We start from the raw sequence: 13,409 nt of genomic DNA, 5'->3' as shown, positions 1-13,409 counted from the left end.
TTTGGTAGGACCAAGCCAAATTCCGTGCCCTGTCCCTGCTTCAGGAATCTGACTGAGGGCTCACAGGCGGGGGGGGCGGGGGGGGGGGACGGTTGGAGGGGAAGCCAAGGTCCAGAGGGAGGGAACAGATATTCGAATCATCACACAGCTGTTTGTGACAGAGCTAGGACCCAAGCTGGCTCCTGGGTTGCACTATCCCGCCTCTGAGATGAGAAAAATCTGCAAAATTAAATGTGCATGCAGGCCAAGGACTAGCGCAAGGGTATGCAATTCTACAGAGCAGAAGAGCATGGTAGTCCAAAATCTGTGTGACCTTGCGCAAGCCACTTCACCTCTCTGAGCCTCAGTTTGAAAGGGAAAGGGAAAGTCGCTCAGTCATGTCCGACTCTTTGTGACCCCGTGGACTATACAGTCCATGGAATTCTCCAGGCCAGAATACTAGAGTGGATAGCCTTTCCCTTCTCCAGGGGATCTTCCCAACCCAGGGATCGAACCCAGGTCTCCCACATTACAGGCGGATTCTTTACCAGCTGGGCCACAAGCGAAGCCCAAGAATACTGGAATGGGTAGCCTATCCCTTCTCCAGTGGATCTTTCCAACCCAGGAATTGAACCGGGGTCTCCTGCATTGCAGGTGGATTCATTACCAACTGAGCTATCAGGGAAGCCTCAGTTTATTCAAACACAAAATAAGAATAATAATAACCCCTGCCTCACAGAGCCAGTGAGAGAAGTCAACAAGACCATGCTAATAATGAACTTAGGAGAGAGCTGACAGAGAAAGGGGCAAGTGAATGGTGGAAATGATATTACGATTATCACAGGTGATGTGTATGAGAAGAATGTGCAGGGTGAGGGCAGGAATGCAGTGGGAAGTGGGAAGGAGGAAGGTCTGTCCTGGTACTCTGACTTGGGGTGAACAAATGAAGTGAAGACACCTGGCTCAGTATGTTCCTCTGGCAACTTCCCTGGTGGTCCAGTGGCTAACACTCTGTGCTTCCACTGCAGGGGGGCACGAGTTCGATCCCCTGTCAGGGCACTGAGATTCCCACATACCAACTGGCGTGGCCCAAAAAAGATATTCCTTTGTTCATTCTTTCATTCAGTAAACATTTCCTGAGGCCAGTTCTAGGTTAGACCCTGTGCCAAGCCTTGCAATCCGGATGTGAACAATGGAAGTTCCCACTGAGATAGTGAAGAGGAATTGGGGGTGGCCCGGCTGCTCTCTCATCTGTGAGAGCTGCTTGCCTCAGAGGCCTCCAAACTGTCCCTTGAGGCTTTGGCTGAAAGGGGCTGAGCAGGAGTGTGAGGCCGGTGTGTACTTCAGGGATGTGTGTTCACACACAGAGGGATAGTAAGCTCTGTGCACATGGGCTGTGTCCATCTTTGTGTTTCACAGTCGCATGCACCAAGCCTGACACTCTGGGGACAAGCTGGGCTCGATTTTTTTTTTCCTCTGTTTTTTTTTTTTTTTTTTTTTTAATGAAAAAAGAAATGTTCAAAGCGCCGAGCACAATGCCTAACACCTGGCAGGGTCCTCGATAAATAGTAGCTATTATTAGCATCATCATCACACACCAGATCACTCTTGATCCCCACAAAAACCTTATTTTGCCGACGAGGAAAGTTGAGATTTAAAAGGAGTGATGTGATTTGCCCACGGCCGCGGCTTGGAGTCAAAGCGGGGTGTGTGCGACCCCACAGTCTGGGGTCTGCCTTTTCCTGTGGCGTGGGGTGTGGGGGAAGGCAAACAGTAGCGGGGAAAGCAGAGGTGAGGATGGCGGGGCGGGGCGGGGTGGCAAGGATGCACTGGCTGGGGTGAGGCGAGCACTGTCAGGAAGATGGAGTGGAATGGATGGGCCCGGATGATGAGCCCGGAGTCCGGCTGCATCGATGCTCAGGCAGGAGGTGGCCTGGCTTGCCGACGCCCCTACACTGGTAGGTGTGCCCCCCTCTTCCCCAGAAAGTGAGATCACTCCACCCTTGCTCAGCACCTCCAACACCCAGCTCCACCATTATGCTGGGCAATAGGATGACAAGGGCCCAGCTCCTATTCACCTGACAAACATCCTCTGAGCACTCAGTGTGCTGAGCATCATTCCAGGTGGCGGGGCGGGTGGGGGGATACAGCCACGAACAAGACAAAGCCCTCGCCCTCACAGTGTTGACCTTTCAGTGGAGAAGGGGACACGATAGATGAGAATATATACTTCGGAGCTAAGAAAGACAATAAAGCAGGTGAAAGGGTGGGTTACAAGATGATGTCGCTTTAGACTGTGAAGTCAGGAAAGACCAGTTGGGGAAGGTGGGTTTTGAGTAGTAGTAGCCTGAATGACCTGCCTCTTGAGAAACTTATATGCAGGTCAGGAAGCAACAGTTAGAACTGGACATGGAACAACAGACTGGTTTCAAATAGGAAAAGGAGTACGTCAAGGCTGTATATTGTCACCCTGCTTATTTAACTTATATGCAGAGTACATCATGAGAAACACTGGACTGGAAGAAACACAAGCTGGAATCAAGACTGCCGGCAGAAATATCAACAACCTCAAATATGCAGATGACACCACCCTTATGGAAGAAAGTGAAGAGGAACTAAACAGCCTCTTGATGAAAGTGAAAGTGGAGAGTGAAAAAGCTGGCTTAAAGCTCAACATTCCGAAAACGAAGATCATGGCATCCGGTCCCATCACTTCATGGGAAATAGATGCGGAAAGAGTGGAAACAGTGTCAGACTTCATTTTTGGGGGCTCCAAAATCACTGCAGATGGTGACTGCAGCCATGAAATTAAAAGACGCTTACTCCTTGGAAGAAAAGTTATGACCAACCTAGAAAGCATATTGAAAAGCAGAGACATTACTTTGCCAACAAAGGTCCGTCTAGTCAAGGCTATGGTTTTTCCAGTTGTCATGTATGGATGTGAGAGTTGGACTGTGAAGAAAGCTGAGAGCTGAAGAATTGATGCTTTTGAACTGTGGTGTTGGAGAAGACTCTTGAGAGTCCCTTGGACTGCAAGGAGATCCAACCAGTCCATTCTGAAAGAGATCAGCCCTGGGATTTCTTTGGAGGGAATGATGCTGAAGCTGAAACTCCAGTACTTTGGCCACCTCATGCGAAGAGTTGACTCATTGGAAGAGACTCTGATGCTGGGAGGGATTGGGGGCAGGAGGAGAAGGGGATGACAGAGGATGAGATGGCTGGATGGCATCACTGACTCAATGGACATGAGTCTGTGTGAACTCTGGGAGTTGGTGATGGACAGGGAGGCCTGGCGTGCTGCGATTCATGGGGTTGCAAAGAGTTGGACACGACTGAGCGACTGAACTGAACTGACTGAGCCTGAATGAAGTGTTGGAGGCAAGAGCTTTCCTGGCAAAAGAAACAGCAGGTGCAAAGGCCCTGAGGTAGGAAAAAGGTCGATGTGTTTGAGGAAGGCCAGAGTGGCCTGAGCCTCTGGAGGCAGGAGGAAAGGAGTGGAAACTGAACAAGCAGGTGGGTTCCTGTTCCTGCAGGGCTTCCGGGCTAAAGAGGATGCTCTAAGTGTGATGGGGGAATGACAGGCTTTCCCTCACTGTGGGAGATTCTATGCAGTGGTCAAAACACTGTGTGACCCTGGGTAAGTCACTTGGCCTCTCTGAAAGTTGGTCTCACCTTTAAACCCCAAGCTCCATCATCACTTCCCTGCAAACCACATGTGACCCATTCATTCTCTAAGGACAAGCTCTAGATGCCCTCAGTGAACCCCTAGTCCCAGATAAGGCCTTCAAGGTAGGGTTGACCTCCCCTACCTGGGGACTCCTCTGGGTCACGGGAGCTGCTGCTGCTGCTGCTAAGTCACTTCAGTTGTGTCCGACTCTGTGCGACCCCACAGATGGCAGCCTACCAGGCTCCTCCGTCCCTGGGATTCTCCAGGCAAGAACACTGGAGTGAGTGGGTCATGGCAGGGACTGGCTCATCCACGCCCCTTGGCACCCAGCTCAGGCCCAGCAATAGGAGGCCTAAGAAAACAGCAGAGTGTCAATGGTTACTAAGAGGAACTGCAATCCCTGACCTCTACCCCTCAGCACATCTCCCTATGGGAGCAAGTTGTAGCTTGTTCAACTCTTCCAGTGGGAGACAGAAGGGGCTGGAGCAAGGGAAGGCAGATGCGTCCTGGCCAGGCCTTGTCTGGGATTCCCAGCATGGACCAGCAGGGCAGGAGTTCACTCCCTCCGGGGCCTCCCCGTCCTCCTCCCGTCCCTCTTCTGCAGCAGACTCTGAGATCCCTGACTTAGCACCCAGCTCACATCCTGTCAAGTCCCTCCTCAAACCCCTTCTGTCTGTGCGGTGCGCCCGGAATAAATCCGAGCCTCCTAGCCCTTCCCAGTGGTGTCAAGCCTTGTTTCTCACCCCTACACACCCACGGGTCCAGTGATGTCCACGCTTGCTCACACCTCCATGCCTGTGCACAGAGAATGCCTCTGTTTGTTTCTTTATTTTTACTTATTTTTTTGGCCGCACCACGCAGTACGTGGGATCTTAGTTCCCCAACCAGGGATCAAACCTGTACCCCCTGCAGTGGAAAGTGTTAGTCGCTCAGTAGTGTCTGACTCTTTGCAACCTCATGGACCGTAGCCCATGAGGCTCCTCAGTCCATGGAATTTTCCAGGCAAGAATACTGGAGCAGATAGCTGATCCCGACCCAGGGATCGAATCCGGGTCTTCTGTACTGCAGGCAGATTCTTTATCATCTGAGCCACCAGGGACGCAGTCTTAACCCCTGGGCCGCCACGGGGGGTCCCTTGGAAGTGCCATGCCTGAACAGCTCTCCACCTCCCCTTTTCCTCCAGACCCTGCCCCCCATTCTCCATGTCACCGCATCAGTGAAGCCCCTGGACCCTCCCAGGCAACACGGCTCTGGTACACGCTGCCCACCTCTGTCAGCCTGGACATCTGGACCCTAGTCAGGGAGACCCCATTTCCCACCACAGGAGTTTTCTAGAGGGTCACTAAGGCACAGAGGAGTGGGGTGGGGCCTCTGGGTCCTGCATGATCCATGCCCGTGCCGCCTCAGATAGTTTGGGGAGGGTTGTGAGCGCGCATTTAGAATTGATATGTTGTGTCTGACGCTCAGCTTAAATGTCACTTTGGCAGAGGTGGAAGAGCTGACCCACCAGTCTAAACCGGGTTCTCCCATGATCCCTTCCCCAGCCCTGTGTTGCTCTCCTTCCAAGACGTTATCTCTGTTTATAAGTAACTGCACACGGAGGTCCAATCAGTGGTCCTCCTGTTGGCCCCAAGAGCTCTTCAAGAGCACAGCCCAGGTCTGTCTTATAAGTCAGTTTTCCAACTTCTAAGACAGACCTGGCTCATGTTTGGGCCCAGTCCCCATGTGACGAACAAACTCATCCTGTGAACATTTTCAGACCTGAGCATCTACCTACGTCCTTTTTGCTAGAAGGGGACAAGTCTACAGGGGGGCTGTGTGTGTGCAGTAACTCAGGCCACGTCCCTTCTGGTCACTGCACGTGGCTTCCCCTGGGACGTCTGAACGTGGCCTGTGTGCTCCCTTGGGCGTGTGGCCTGGGGTGCGGCCATAGTTACTGTGTTTGTACCTTTGCTGCTGGAAAAAACTCTCCACAAGAGGAGCACCCTGGCGTTTCAGTATTTGTCTTGGTGTCTCGGTCCCCATGTGCCTGCGTGGCTGTCTGGACTATCACACCTGTGTGTGAGTGCATGCCTATCCTTGTTTCTGTACCTGGTATGTCCATTTCAACGCGTCCAGAGACGTGGACAGAAATGTCTGCGTGAATCTGGAGGCATTAGGAGCTGTGCACTTCCTAAGAGAATCTCTGACCGAGGGTATCCGTACCGGCGTCTTGGGACCCACAGGTGCATGAGTCTATCGTGGACTTGAGAATCTGTGTGTGTGTCTAGTTTAGAACCACTCCATGTGTCTTCAAGTAGATGTGTTTCAAAATCTCAGTCTCCAACTATACTCTGTAGCTTTGAGTGTGTGTGTGTGTGAGTGTGAGGACGGACACGGACACGTGCACACCGGTGCCTCTCCCTTCCCCCGGCTGCGGCTGCCTTCCTGGCCTGGACGAGGACCTATTCTCTTCTCTGCCTTGTCTCTCACACCCACCCGTGCTCGTATGTGCCGTGCGGGGAGGGAGGGGGCCGGGGTGTCCGCGAGCTCCTGTGTCACAGGGTTAATTTCTCTGCAGCCAGGCAGGCTGGGCCCTGAGGGGAGTGGTGGGGGCGGGGCTGGTCCCCACAGCCCCTCTGATAAATATGTATTTGGGGCTGCTGTGCTCAAAGGTCATGGTGGGGAGGAGGAGGGGTGGTCTGCACCGCGCGCGGAGCCGCTGGGTCCCAGCCAGGCCCCGGCGGGGTCGTGTGACCCGCTCCGGAGGGATGAGACACAGATTCAGGGGGCTGTCCCCCTCGTCCAGCCTGGCCCACCCCACCCACAGCCATGTGCAGAGGGACCTGCTGTCGTGGACGCACAGATATTAGGACTCTGGAGCAGGCAGGCACACAAGCCCACACCCGCTGACGCCCAGACAGGCTCTGACGAACGCACAAAGACGGCCTTACGGGCCACTGGATGCTGGACAGCCGGAGTCCAGGGACACCCCTTCTCCCTCACCCCAACCTTCACACAACACCAAAAAAACCCCACAAAACACAAGCACACAAGAGTGCGTGGCATCTCACAAAAAGAAACGTTCTTACACACTCCATACACATGTGCACATGTGAGCACAAAGGTACACGGGGCGCAATAAGAAGGGCCCCATCCACTTTGTGGGTGGCCATGTTTATATATACACACACACGCCAGTACACATACAAAGATGCACACGAGAGGCCCCAGGACACAAAGTTCTATGAAGGCAGGTGCACACTGAAGTATACACACACACACATGCACACGCGCACATTCACACATACAAAGACCCCAAGACACGCACACCAGGCAGGATGCTGGCCAAACCGGGCTGGGAAATGCACCCTGCCACAATCCAGCCAGCTCCAGCCCTCTCCCCACTGAGGCGAGAAGGACCACCCCCCCCAGTCTCTGGTCCCTGGCCCCCCAGCCAGCCCCAGCCAGATGCGCCACCATTTGTCCAGCCCTGAGTCACATCAATTGTCGAGCCTCCCTCCTCGCTGACCAGCCCTCTCGGCCATCAGCGGCCTCGGCCATTACTCGGCTCCCGCCTCTGGCCTGTGTTTGTCGAGTCTCCTTACCTGGAAGAATCGTCCAGACCCACGGAGCCCTTTCAGGGTCTGCCTGGCCCTTTCCCCAAGGGATTCTGAGGCCCCCTGTCGTGTGCCCCCAGCCTAGGCCTCGGGGTGACCCCCTCCCCTCGGCACAACGCTCAGGCGGTCATTCTTCAATGACCGCTGGCCACAGTGGTTCTGGTGGGTCTCAAGCCTGTGTGTTTGAGCATGTGTGTGTGTGAGTCCGCTCGGAGGCATGTGTGTATGGCTGGTGGGGTGGCTACAGCTGTGCTTTAGGTCAAAAGGACTGTATGTGCATGAGAGTGCGTGTGTGTGTGCACGCGCACGCGTGTGAATAAGGGGTTAGAGTGTCAGCAGCTGTGCTTAAAGTCAAGGAGTATCTGAGTGTGATAGTGCCTGTGGGGAATTAGGATGTTGGGACGTGCTCCACACGTGTGTGTGTGCATGTACGCATGTGTGTGTGCTTGAAGGCAGGGGGCATGAGGTGTACAGGTCTGGTCTTGGGGCGGGGGGCTGTGAGGGGCTGTTTCTGTCTCGGCCATGGGGGTCGGCGCGGTACAGGCATCTGCCTTTCAGGCGGTTGTGAGCAAGTGGAGTGTGTCTCTCCCAGACTCCATTGCCTGTGTTTGTGAAAGTGACAGATGCTGCTGCCCTGGCCTCACTGCGGCGGATTAAGTCTGTGAATGCCACATGAGTCCGCACCCCAGTGGGGGAGGGTCCCCGGCCTGCGCTGACACTCACGTTTGCGGGCCACGGCCCTCCACAGTATAGGGTCCTGGGGATGAGGACTACAGCACCACATTCCAGCTTCTTTGAAGGAGAGTGTATCCGAACGGACGCCAGGGTGAAGGGCTCTGTGTGTGTGCACGCGCACACAAGGGCACTCACTCACACTCACACACTATTCCATGTTGTCCAAGGCACACTGTCGCGAGATGCACATGGGTGTGCCAGACCACACACGTGATAGCTCCCCAGGGCCGCAGAGAGACCAAGTCCAAACTTCTCAGAACCTCCACGGACAGGCCCGGGGCAGCAAGTGCATCTCTGCTCTGAGGGCCGTGCCCCCAGCCTAGGCCGCTTCTTCCCCACTTCCCTCGCCCATCTTCCCGCCCTCCCACCCTGCCCCCTTCCTCAGTGCCTGAGGACCCTCCAAGACCCACTTCCTGTTTAAACCCGCACCTCCCTCCTCCAGATTCCCCAGGACCCAGAAGCTCCCTTTGTGCCCCCGGCACCCCGGTTTCACTTCAGAGCCCGTGACAGTCGTTTTCAGGTAAGGAGTGGCCACGCTACCAGCGCCTGACTTCCTCAGGACACTAACTGTGCTTCACTTGGGGGGTGGCACGCCACTCAGTAAATGCCTACTGAATTCAGGGACCTGGGACGTGGGGCCACCACCTCCAGCCTCCAGAGCTGGGGAAACTGCCTGTCCCAAAGAGCTAAAGAAGGTGGGGCTGTGCTGAGTGAGGGAATAGGGTCCTGCCTCAAAAGCCCACCTCCGGCTTGCCGGTGGGCTGTGCAGCACAGGGCTCACCAGCAGAGGTTGCGGAGGGGATGGAAGCTCATCAGTAATCCTGCCTTTGAAGAGGCCCAGCGCCAAACTGTCAGCCACAGAGTGGGCTCTCGACCTCTCTCATTTGCTGGCTCTCTCTTCAGGACACAATGCGAAGCCCAGGTCCTCCAAGCCTGTGCTGAGCCCTATAAGGCATCCATCCACCTGACAGGCCCTGGGAGATGGGCCTGTGGACAGACATCTCAGGGGGCAGGGAGGAAGGGGGTAAGGGGCTAAGCCAGAGAAAACAAACGGCGCTGGGACAGCTATGGGGAGAGGGACAGACAAACCTCTGGAGACAGGCCAGGCTCGGTACCAGGAGCCCAAAGACCTCAGTCCTAGCACTGCTTGGTTACTCACAGGCTGAGAGAGCTGTATGGACCTCAAACCCTCATCTGTGAAAGGGGCACCATCAGGGCTGCCCTAGGAGCTAGGCGGATGGAAGGGGAGTCATCACTGCCGATATTATTTTTATTATAATTAGATCAGGAGGTGCTGGGCTCATGGGAATAACAATGAGTGCTATATATTTAGAAGAACAGACCAGTCTGAGGAGACCCCCACACCTACTCTCTCCTCCCAACAATTCTCCACACCCAGGATTCTCAACCATTTCTATCCTGAAAAAAATACTGGAAATTAACCAGAACGTGCTAGATGGGGAAACTGCTTCCCGATCTGCATAGAAGTCCAAGTAGCCTCTGCCATGCCCATCTGTCTCCCCCGCTCGGGGCCCCTGGTGTGGCTGTCTCATTGGTGGGGGAAGGGCCTCTGGCCTGTGGCCCCTGCAGGCAAGGAGCAAGAGTGTGTGAACCAGAATGCAGGTGTCCTGGGGTGACCACTGATGGATCCGCAGAAAAAAAATCTGGCTGGCATGCTGTTAAGGGTGTACAAGCTAATCTCCATCACACACTCAGCATGAGTGTGGGCGCACGCGCACACACACACATTCACACACACACACTGTGGCTGCGTTCTTTTCATATCATGATCCCTGAAGCAGACACCCTCCATTTTCCCTGCAAAGACTGACAGAAGTAAGGGCGACTAAGACCCCCAAGGATGGCACTGAACCAGCCAGAGGGTGGGCCAGCAGTCTACAGGACTGGGGATCTGGCCCTTCCCGATGGACATGGATGGGCCTCTGTCCACCATCACCCAGGACTCAGGAAGTAGACTCGGAATCACATTACCAGCAACTGGAGACGCTGCCCGCGGCCTTGATCCGCTTCCCTCCTGGCCAGCCTGCCACCCCCGACACGGGACGACGCTTTGTTACCACGGAGGAGCCAGGGAAGGTTTCTGTGGGCTGGCAGACTTCAGGGAGGGGGGAATCTTTTCTTGTTTTGTTTTCTTGAACCCAGCTTCAAGGCTGCTGTGCAAGCAGGCTGCTAAGCTCACCCCTACGCCCGCAACCTCTGCGCACATTTCTCATCACTGCACCGACTTGGCTTCACAAACCCAGCCTCCCTCCGAGCCAAGCCACAGAGACCCAGAGACACCTAAGGAGAATAACCACAACAGTAATAACAGTTCTTTCTGCGTCGACATGGTACTTTCACATATGTGACTTTATTTCACGTGTATTCTCGGGGCACACACCACAGTCAGACTTAGTACCTGCATGCAGAGTCTCTATGCCAACCACGCTGCCCGTCCAGATGGATGCACCCATCGCCGATGCTGGACTTGGCACACAGACCTGCACACGTACCAACGGCCGCCTCGCACAGAGCCAGAGAGTGCCTCCCGAGTACACACGCAGCCAGGGCTCCATGAACATCGAGACAAGGGAAGGACCTCACAGGATAAATACTCGCGCCGACTCCTTCCTACACACGCCTCATCCACAATGGGAAGCCCCCATATCCGGCCCCCCGCTGGACACACGTGTCACGATTCTACCCCTTTGGTTCCTCACTCTGCCAAGGCTCCCAAGCCCTATACACAGTCAGTCTGTCCAGCATGCCTCTTGCAATGCACACAGGCCATGTACACACGCACACAGCCGCCGTGGTCTGACTGTACACACCAGCCCCCCACCACCCACTGACGCCATGCTCTCCCTTCCTGCCCTGAGGGAGGGGCAAATTCGCCTGGCAGAATGGTAAGAGACTAAAACCTACTGAGCTAAGCATCTCATTGGGTTTTTTTCGAAATCCAAGACCTACTCCCCAACTCCACAGGCCCCAGGATGGAGGGAGAAAGCGGGGAGTGGTTGGCAGGCCAGAGGCTTTCTCTTCAGATCTTTTACCTGGGGTGCAAGGGCTCTGAGGACCCTCTCAGATGGACCCCCGCCCCGACTGCCTCCCCTTTCCACTTCCCACTAGCGATTCGTGTCATTCTCTCCTTCGTCCACACCCTTCTCTCTCAGTGGGGCTGAGTCCAGAGCCCTGAGCCCTCGCTTACAGTCCCCCCCTCCCCCTCCTATGGCCCCAGTGGGCACCCACCGGGACTTCTCCAGGAGGGAAAACAGGAGGGTGGCCCTATAGCCCCCCGCCCCAGGGCAGACCCAGGCCCCCAGCGGGGAAAAAGGAGGGCAGGAACAAACAGGGATGTGGAATAGGGGTTAGGCTCTGCAGGGAACTTGGGAGAGTCCTGTCTCTGCACAGAGACCCTCTCCCTGGCCTGCTGTTCAGGGCAAATGATACAAAAGTGAAGAATAAATGAAACTGAGGGAGGGGGCAGAAGGGACAGGGCAACAGGGGAAATGAGTGGCAGGGAGGGGGAATAAGAGAAAAGGAGAAAGGGGGAAATGGAAAAGACAGAAAAAGAAAGGGAGGGGTGGAGAAAAGGAAGACGGAAAAAAAAGAAAGAAATCCTGAGGGGGTGGGGGGTAGTTTTTATGGAGAGAAGGAAGAGACAGAGAAACTGGAAAACAGGAGAAAGAGAAATGAGCTAAGGAGATGGAGAAAAAGAAGCCCGAGGAAGGACACAAGAGGAAGAAAAGAGCAGGGAGCAGAGGAGCAAGAGGAGACAGCCAGGGGGTTCCCCAAGTTACAGACTTTGCCCAGACTGCTGAGGGGAGCACCTGGCTCCCCGGCATCGCTCCCGGGCCCTGGAGCTCCGCCGCCCACCTCTCAGAATCCCATCCCAGCTGCTCCCCGTCTCAGCTCCCACCCTTCCGGCAATCCGAGGCACCCCGTTTCTTTCTCTTGCCCTCATTCCCACCCCCAGCCCTTCCTGCTTCCCCGTGCCCTCTTACCTCGCCCCCCCCAAGCGCCCTGCTTGCTTCTGAGCTTCCGACAGCATCACCAACCGACATCCTCACCACCATCACACTACAGCGGCCCCCACACCCCTAGCAAAGGGAAAAAAAACAACAGGCGGCACCGCCACCAGCCATGACCCCCTCTCGCTTCATTTTCTCCACAGTCGCCCCTTCCCCAGATGCAGGGTCCAAAATGGGGATCCCGCCCAGCCCGGGGAGCCTCTCCAAAGCGCCAAAGCCTGCGGGCGCCCATGCCGCCTTGTCTCCTCTCTGCGCTCTCTCCTTTTTGTATATGATGGCCCCAGCCGAGGTGTGTTTTATTTTCGTCTTTTTATTGGTGTTATTTTTTCTCCCCTTTTTCTTTATTTTTTGGCCTGGGGGCGGCAGCGATGAAAGCGCCCACAGCCCGGTCCCCTCCACCGGCTCCGGGCAGGTCGCTCTTTCTCTAGTCTGCGCTCCTCTGCCTCCCTCCTTTCTCTTCTCTGTCTCCGCTCGGCTCCTCCGTCCTTTCAGCTCCGTCCTCAGCCGACTGCTCTCTCCTCTCTCTACGGCCGCCTCTTCCATGCTTCTCCTTTCCCCTTCCTTCTTGCCCCTTCTCCCCTTTTTTCTCTCCCTCTTCACCTCCTGTTCGTCCCCATTTCTTCCCATCCCTCCCCACCCCCCCACCACGCACATCTCTCCTTTGGTTCCCTCGCTGCCATAGACAGTAAGCCGACCCCCACCACACACACACACCTCGCCCCCAAATAATAAAGATACCCAGCCAGGGGGCAAAGCCCCGACGCCGGGCGCCGGGAGGGAGGCGAGAGGGCCGGGGCCGCAGCGGCGGCGGGCAGCCGGAGCGCGGTGCGGAGCGAGCGGCGCCCGCCCGGCTCCCGCCCGGAGAGCTCTCTGCAATAGGCCGAGCCGGCTGCATTAAGCTTCTTGCAATCAATAAAGCGCGGGTCAGATTATGCAAAGCGCAGATATTAATATGCAAAGTTTTAAAGATTTTTAAATGGAAGGGCGAGCGCGGCGCGGGCGGGCAGGCAGGGGCTGCGAGGGGAGAGGGAGGAAGGGAGGGCGGGCGGGCGGCGCGCAGGCGAGCTGGGGAGAGGAGGAGGCTGCCCGCCGCCCGCCCGCCCGGCTGCGCCGCGCCGCCTTGCCTTACCGCTGCTCCCATCGGTAGGCGCCGCTGTCTTCGCCATGCGCGTCAGCTGCACGGCTCCGAGGGGATGGCCGAGGAGGAGCCGCCGCCGCCAACGCTACCCCCGCTCCCGCTCCCGCTCCCGCGCCCGCTCGCTGCCTGCTGCTGGCGCTGCTCTGGCCGCTGCTCCTCGCCTGAGCTGCCGGCGCGAGCCCAGGCGCGCGCCATCCCCGGCTCCCACCTTGTCCCCATGGCAACCCCGGGCCCAAGGATGCTCAGAGAGAGAGCGCGAG

The sequence above is a fragment of the Budorcas taxicolor genome, chromosome 18, assembly GCF_023091745.1.
Source record: "Budorcas taxicolor isolate Tak-1 chromosome 18, Takin1.1, whole genome shotgun sequence".
Lineage (NCBI taxonomy): Eukaryota > Metazoa > Chordata > Mammalia > Artiodactyla > Bovidae > Budorcas > Budorcas taxicolor.
Note: the sequence above shows the minus strand (reverse complement) of the source record.